Source organism: Bombus impatiens, unplaced genomic scaffold (genome assembly GCF_000188095.3).
Source record: "Bombus impatiens unplaced genomic scaffold, BIMP_2.2 scf_0872, whole genome shotgun sequence".
Taxonomy (NCBI): Eukaryota; Metazoa; Arthropoda; class Insecta; order Hymenoptera; family Apidae; genus Bombus; species Bombus impatiens.
Window position 1 is genome coordinate 352,715 of NT_177291.1, and position 8,659 is coordinate 361,373.

At 34.2% G+C, this 8,659-nt stretch overlaps 1 pseudogene; it reads left to right on the forward strand.

Moving 5' to 3' along the window:
* The first annotated feature begins 1,239 nt into the window (after positions 1-1,239).
* Positions 1,240-4,171, forward strand: LOC100741115 (annotated as a pseudogene).
* The last annotated feature ends 4,488 nt before the right edge of the window (positions 4,172-8,659 follow it).

Consider the following 8,659-nt stretch of genomic DNA (forward strand, 5'->3'; position numbering starts at 1 on the left):
ACTGTAATTGTATTATACGGAGCTAATTCCTTATGGAAAAATCTAGCAGGAAACACAGAATAAAATTATCACGTGCGAGGCTCAGTTTTCAAGAAAAACGAGTTCGAATATTTGTCGAGTGTACTTGAATTTGGCTAATTACCGAGTGCAATAAACAGTGAGAAGAAGGTTATTCTGCATGCGAAAATGAATAAAAGTGTGATATAAAATTTGTCAATTAGTTTTTCCGCTTAATTTTCAAGAAAATAGAATTTGAGCGCGTTTAATTAAGAATTGTCCTCGTGTACACGTGTGTTAGATTTGCAAATTTATCTTTCTCGAAAGCAAACCGTCTTGTGAATAAATTTCATTCTACATTTCCGATTTATTTTCACATCTAGAATAATCTGATTATTTACTTCTACCTAGTATGGAATTAGCAATGTTCAAAGAAATTTTATATACGTGTTTCTATGACTCATAAGATCTTGACAATTCCGTGAGAATGTCTTGATTTCTGATTCCTAATAGTTCCGAACTGAAGTATACGTATACACGTGAGCATCGGTAACACGTTTAAACTTGAAGAGAATCTTATCGAATAAAATCTTCGACAACATTGTTATTGAATAACGACGCTTTATTTTAATTTGCAATATCACAAACAGACCGTATTCTGATTTTATAGCTTTACGCTCATTGGATAATCTAATACATCTTTCTTTCAATAAGACCGTATTCTGATTTTATAGCTTTACGATCATTGGATAATCTAATACATCTCTCTTTCAATAAGATAGGTTATGAATTCAATATTGTACTTTATATTTATAAATGTACATGATTATAACATTTAAAGAAATACGCTTTATTTAAAAAACGATGTTAATTATGATCCACATATATTTCGCAATAATATATGTTACGTCCTGTGACCCGAACATATATTCTAATGCATCCTTCGGCCAAGATGCTCAACAGCTGTTTCGACATATTTGCACGGACCCACAATAATCCCAAGGAACCGTTAATTGCCACGTTTAAAATTCTCTTTACGACGATCAAGTCTATGGCCGTCGTAAAATCTAGCGTTCTTCACTTTACTGTCGAGGCCCTTCTCAAATTTATAGAATATATTCATCAGGTCGAGAATCTCCTTGTGGTTATTGCTCATCACAGTTCAACATGAGAAAAGCGGACTTCTCACGTATGATACTCGAAGGCCGCTTTTACCTGCGAGCGACAGTTGGTAGAGGGCAGGCAGAACCCATCGCTAGTTTTTCTCCTCGACATTATCGTCATCGTTCCTCACTTCCAATCAACTTTACGGGAATAACACTACAACTTCTCTTCGGTCGCGACATTCACAAACGCTTAATTTAAACGCACATTTAAAAGTTGTTGGAAATAAATAGTGATATTTAAACTGTGAAAATCATTGAAACCACCCCTATTATCTTAACTGAAATAGGTGATCGGTTGATTCGTGGCGTCGATTATCGTATCGAGACGACATCTTGCGACTCTCGTTGACGAGTTACACAGCGAACACGTTTCTCCGGGATAACGGTCGAACAATAAGTTATTACGAAACAATAATTATAATACAAAATTAAAATTTCTTAAAATTAAATTAAAATATTTGGGAGATATATACGTTAAGGGCAGGAAATAAAAATGGTTAAAGCAAAGAAGATGTTATTATCGGAAGTTTCCCAACGAAAACGTAATGAACAAAAGAAGAAATCCTCGAACCTGTTTGAGGTGCATGTAAATAGGAACAAACAAAATGTATTGGGTAGAAAGAGCAAGACAGATGAAAGTCTCCCAGGTGTATCTCGTGCAAAAGCAATTAAGAGGGGAAAAAGAGACGCTTCTTCAAGAGTACAAATTAAAAAACAAGGATAATTTGTTTTTAGATAGGTGCATAGGTGAAAGAAATTCGTGTCTGAACAAAGAAGATAAAGCCTAGGCTAGATCGCAGAACGTAGGAGAGCTTATAAAAAAGAGAATATTTATAATTTGAATGACAACGAAATATTAACGCATAGAGGTTAGACATTAGAGGAAATTGAAAAATTTGATGACCCGAGAAGCGAAGATGACTATAGCGATGATGAAAGTGGAGCCGGCAAACTGGATCATAAGTTTGTTGGTGAAGTTCACTTTGGTGGTGGTATTTTGTCTATATCAAGGTCTGAAGAGTCTAGGAAAGACCTGATACATCAACTTATAGTGGAATCAAAGAAACGCAAAGCCGAGAAGCAGAAAATTAGTGAGGAAGCTGTAAGTTTAATGGAGAAACTTGATTCTGAGTGGAGGGATCTCCTTCCAATTGTTTTAGCAACTAATAAGAATGTTAAAGAAAGAACTACCGAGACAAAGGCTGATGATTATGATATTGCAGTACATAAGTTTGAAGCTAAGGGTACATTGTCAGATAAATTAAGATCTGAAGAAGAGATCGTAAAAGAGGAAAAGGAGAAATTGGAAGCTTTAGAAGCAGATCAGCTGGCAAGAATGAAAGGACTTGTAAATAATATAAGTAATGAGATTAAACACAAATGTTGATGATGGTTTTATGCTAGAAACTATAAATGACCAAGTCCCAGCAGATGAAAAAAATTTAATTAAAGATGCAGAATCAGATTCAAATAATGAAGAGACTATAAATATCCAGGGATATAAACAATTAAATACTACTGCAATGAATGACCTTATTAAGAAAGAAAGGAAGATAGAGAAAAAGAATTCTGTCAAAAAGAAATTAGCTGAAGGTTGTAACGGTGAAATCTCAGGATCTGAAAGTTCTGAAGGAGATAACTTATCGAAAGGAGTCAGAATCTTGTAGCGAAGAAGAAAAGGAGTTAAACAAAAGCAATATGATAAATGGTTCAAAAGGATAATCAAAAACAAATGTTATGAAATTGGATGGTGAGACTAGAGAACAAGAAATTGGGGATGGTCTTTTAAAAATGAATAACGTCATGGGGAATGCAAGGAAGGAATTACTTTACACATATAAAGTTCTAAAAACTTTTGAAGAGTTACAAGAATTTTTGCAAAATTACGACGTTGATTACCAGTCAATTATTGCAAATAGTATAATTAAATATAATCATTGGTCACCAAGTAACACAGATAAAGAAAAGTTATCAAATTTATTTTTGTTTTTGTTACAACACGTAAATGATCATGTTATAGGAAATGATGTTGAAAGTATAGTTAAAGGTCTCCAAATTATTGATAGGTAATATATAACTTTCTAATAAAATTTAGTTACTTGTATTATATCCATATTATATTATATATATTTATTTCAGTTAGTCTCCTTTTTTATTCGATCTTACTCATCTAAATCCATGGAATGCCAAATCTGTTATACAAGGAATAATCAACGAAAAATACCATGACTTTGAGAAAAATAAGAAGAATTACCCTGGTTTAGATATAGTATGTTCAACGTATAATTATATTAAAAATATATTTTCAACAGCATTAATCATAATCTTCTAATAAACATCATTTTCTTTCAGCTTATTTTCTTCAAATTGATCTCTTTGATATTTCCAACGTCTGATTTCAGACATCCTGTAACTATCACTTGTGCAATATTTATGTCTGAAATACTACTTGGATGTCGTATTAAAAATGAAATAGATATTTTGAAGGATCTTTTTATACTTACTCTTATATTAGATTCGTATATTCTATACAAATATGACGGTAAGAAACAGAAGACTGTCTAGGAAGAAAGGTGAAAGAGAAAAATTGTTGTACAAGAATAAAATAGAAATGAAAGGTGCTATGCGTGAAATACGAAGAGACAGATCTTTCTTAACGAAACTGCAAATAAAACAACAGATTAAGAACGATGAAGAACGTTAATCGCTAGGTGCAAGAAATCTTTGGCGAAGCTTCAGTGCAACAGAGTGAATTAGAGAAATTAAAACGGAAGAAGTAATAGTAATAGAATAAGCCGCGCATTCTGGAGTCCGTGTACATTATCTTTTTTAGGCAATATTGGTATTTTGAATGATTTTGTGCGATTGTATCAATGATGATTTCGAATATAAAGGACCGTGATCACTATATTAGCGTTTTTTTAAGATTCTTATAATTTCATTAACTGTAATAAATGTAAATAAGTTTCATAATAAGAAAATCTTTTAACGCATTTCATTTGTGAAAATAATACTGTAATTGTATTATATGAAGGTAATTGCTTATGGAAAAAACTAGTAGGAGGCTTAGTTTTCAAGAAAAATGAGTTCGAATATTTGTCGAGTGTACTTGAATTTGGCTAATTACCGAGTGCAATAAACAGTGAGAAGAAGGTTATTCTGCATGCGAAAATGAATAAAAGTGTGATATAAAATTTGTCAATTAGTTTTTCCACTTAATTTTCAAGAAAATAGAATTTGAGCGCGTTTAATTAAGAATTGTCCTCGTGTACATGTGTGTTAGATTTGCAAATTTGTCTTTTTCGAAAACAAACCGTCTTGTGAATAAATTTTATTCTACATTTCCGATTTATTTTCACATCTAGAATAATCTGATTATTTACTTCTACCTAGTCTGGAATTAGCAATGTTCCAATATACTTAGTAAATTTTCAAACTCGATTTTCGCAAAGACGAAGTGTCATACGAAGATTTTATAATTCCTTCCTATTTTTCATCGCCTTACGTCCGCTGGTACCGTATATACATGTTCTTCTGCCTCACCCTGCATAAACCGATGCAATCTTAAGAATAAAATATATATGAACAATATATATGTAATAAATGGTTTCTAGAGATACATTTCTTACTATTTACTCTGTCCTGTTTATTTAAGATATTATTGTTCTAAAATGATTAAAATGAATCAAATAATCAGCTGGATCGCGAAAGCTTATGAAACTTTTACCAACATGTAACTTATACTTTTGTAATAACACCGAATCCGATATAATTTTTTTATGTTGGGAGATCCTCATGGTCACCCCGTCACTGTTCTGGGGGTAGTGGCAGGATAGTGTCAGACTCTCACCGACTAAAACCGCACGGAAAAGGGAAAAAAAGATATAGTAAACGGTTAATTTCTCTTTTAGTTACAATTAGTTTCACTATTGCATGATTTTGTCATTCTCATACTTGCCTATCTTATATAGAAAATTAGATATGAACTTTTCTGTAGAATTGTACAATTAAATAAGTTCTTGTGGAACTCAATAGATTCTTGTCTATGCTAGTGTGCAACCAACCATTGCAGATCCCTAACTCTAAGCTTAAATACATAGGTATATACATATATGCTAGATTACAACCAAACAGAGCAAGATCCCTAATCTTACAGATTCTTGTGTATGCTAATTTTACTTGAACTGAGTACTCCATAGCATGGTGTAATAGTAGTACGGGAACAACTAGAATGATAAGCTTGAAATTGTCATTTATCTCTCTGATATTAGTTACCGGTCGAAAATATACTTTGTACAGCGGTAAGTGCTAAGTTGTATTGAAATCGGTCTGGAAAGATTCCACAAAGACAGGCAGGATAATTGTGCAACGGAATCTTTTGACTTTCAACGAGTAGCAAATTGACATGCTTGTCCATTTTCACACGGATAAATCATCTTGTTTTTTCATCCGTATATGTTTATGGACATATGGTTACGTTTTTTAAACTTGTAAATGCGATTTAGCGACAAAGACGGTTGCAGTCAGTGCAAAACACGCTCACAAAATGGACACACATCACCACCATATTTGACATTGATAACTGCTTTTTTCAATTGTACTGCCTAAGGTAGGGAGTGGCTGTTACCTAGCTATAGAGGTTGGTGCTTGTTGCTATTTACCAATAGATACAATATCCTCGAAACAGCCCAACTATCCTCTCGTTCCGGAAACTCCTTCACCGATGCCTAGAGGCATCATGTCCTTAAATACCACATGCGTAAATCGGATGATGCGTATAGCTCATGATTTTGTGTTAGAACCCTTCACCGAAATCCTGTTTCGTAACGCAAATTCAGCTTCAAATACGACATTCATTTACAAAGACAAGTGTTCATTAATAATGTTCATAACACGTTTGATGATTAATTCGCCTCGCGTGTTGAAGAAAGCAATACGGGTTGATATGTTCTACGTTAAACGACGGATGTGCAAAAAATATTTACGTATCAAAACGTTCAAATTCTTTAAATTACAAATAACTAATGTTATCGCACGTTTTGCACGAATAGGTATTAGTTCATTCTTCTGTTTAGACTGATATTTGATAATCAGCTTTATACTCGCATTGTAATTTTTACTATCCATGGTACTCATTCGCACAGACGCTGCCAAGGATGTCAACAGCTTAAAAATGTGTCTGGCGCAATCCATGTTTGCATTAGAAAAAAATGTCTTCGTCGCATTAAACGTTCATCTTTTCTTTGGATCATGCCCAACGCAAAGCTTACACCATATTAAATACTCTATAGGTAATTTCGGTTTTTTATAATCACATGATGCATCGAAAATGTGGCCAACGTTATAACTGCTTTGCTCAAGACTTGGTGATCACTTTATAGATATTACACGTCTTCGTACTTCTTGCCACAACAACCCAAGTGATTTGAGCTATTACTTACAATGATAACTTGTTTTTCGCTGTTTTTGATCAGTCGCTGAACTTGAATAAAGCATCGCCCGAAACTCTTTCGGAGCTATATACAGACTTCGTTCACTTTAGATTACCCGAAACGTATGCGAAAGAATAGGGAAGAAAGGAAAGAGATATTTCGATCTAGCAGAATTGAATACAATTTTATTCGTAAGATTAAGGTTTGCCGCTTGACGGAAATCTTGGAAAGAAGAAAAGAAAGAGGAAATGAAAGAAAGGTAGCCTATACTATACTAGACTAGAAAGCTATGCCTATACTTGTATGTCTACAGGGCCGGCGCAAGGCAGGTTCAGTGCATTCGCCGGAACCCGGTCTCGCGTTTTGAAAGGCCCCGTGGTTTGATTAACTTTTTACAGAATGATGATACCATTAACAGATGCTTTTTTTTAGTAGCGATGATTCATTTTACAGCAGTAACAAAAATCATCAAAGTTTAGCGTAACTCTATAAAGTCCTCATATCCTGGAAACTACTTTATATAAAAAAATCCAGGCGCTTTCATAGAAATGTACTTTTTAGAGAAATTAATCTACATCAATAGTTTTTTGCAAAAGTCATACATGATTACAGATTTTGTACTTTCATTGAAGTTTTTGCCCCTTGGAAGCGAATTATAGATGCGAAAAAATATTACTTGGATTTGTTTAAAAAACTGCTTTAAAAAATAGAGATAAGACTATTCAATTCTTGGGAGTCTGTCGATCAGTCGCAGCTCCTACGAACTTGCATAGGAATTTTCTTTTTTTTTTATTTAATTCTTTACATTCATAATTTGTCCAGTTTGGACATTTGGTAGAATTTTTTAGCTGTTTGATTATCATGTGGGTAGCTACCCCCAGTGAAATATCATCTTCGTGTTTGTTAGGTTGTGTCCTTTGTGAGGTCTGCTGGGTGTTTCCTTTTCAGTCTTCTATCCATGTTTGAGGTGTTGATCGCTTCCACAGCTAGTCGGTTTGAATGTATTCCTATTCTTTCTTTATATTTTCCTGCGTATCTGCTAATTTCTTTTCTGACCGTTGGTATTCCCAGATCCATGGGGCGTTTACTATTGTTCTAAGAATTTTAGCTTGTACTGTCTCTATTTTGTTTATATGGCGCATTGCCGCTGTCCCCCATAGTGGTATTCCGTACAGCCAGATTGGTTTTATGATCGTTTTGTATATTTTTAATTTATTTTCTATACTTAGTTTGGATTTTCGACTTGTTAGCTAATACATTTGTCTCTTTGTTGTCTATTTTGTCTATTATTGATTTAGTATGCTGTTTCCATGTGAGTTGAGTATGTATGTGGAGTCGTAGCTATTTCATTTGCCTTGTTGCGGTATGTGCGTGCCGTTCAGTAGGATCTTTGGTGGTGCCTGTTTTCGCAGTGTGAATGTAATATGGTTGCATTTATCGGGGTTTGCTTTTATTTGTTTATCTTGCAGCAACTTTTCTATTTTTGTGATATGTTCTTGTAGTAATTTGACTGCTGTTTTTGGGTTAGTGTGCCTGACTAGTACAGCTGTGTCGTCCGTGAATGTCAGTATTTTGCTATTGGTAGTTGTTGGTATGTTGACCGTGTATAGTGAGTATAGTATTGGTCCTAAGACGCTTCCTTGCGGAACACCTGCCTTGATGTCTTTGACTTCGGAGTATATGTCCTTGATTTTTATTACGAAGGTTCTGCTGCTTAAGTAAGATTTTATTAATTGGTATATTTGCTCTGGGAATTGTTTCCTGATTGTTTGTAGTAGGCTCTCGTGGTTTATTTTGTCAAATGCTTTCTCTATGTCCATAAAGAGGGCTGTATAGTATTGTTTGTTTTCTAATGCTGGTATTATTTCGTTAATGAGCCTGTGCATTTGCTTTATAGTGGAGTGTTTGTTTCTGAATCCAAATTGGTGATCTGGTATTAATTTTTCCTTCTCTATTATTGGTTTTATGTGGTCGTATATTATTGTGGCGGATGAAAAGAGAGTTTAGCGTTTCGTCCCGGGACTACCGGTGGACTCGTCAGTAAGGCTATGCCCGGTAGTCCCT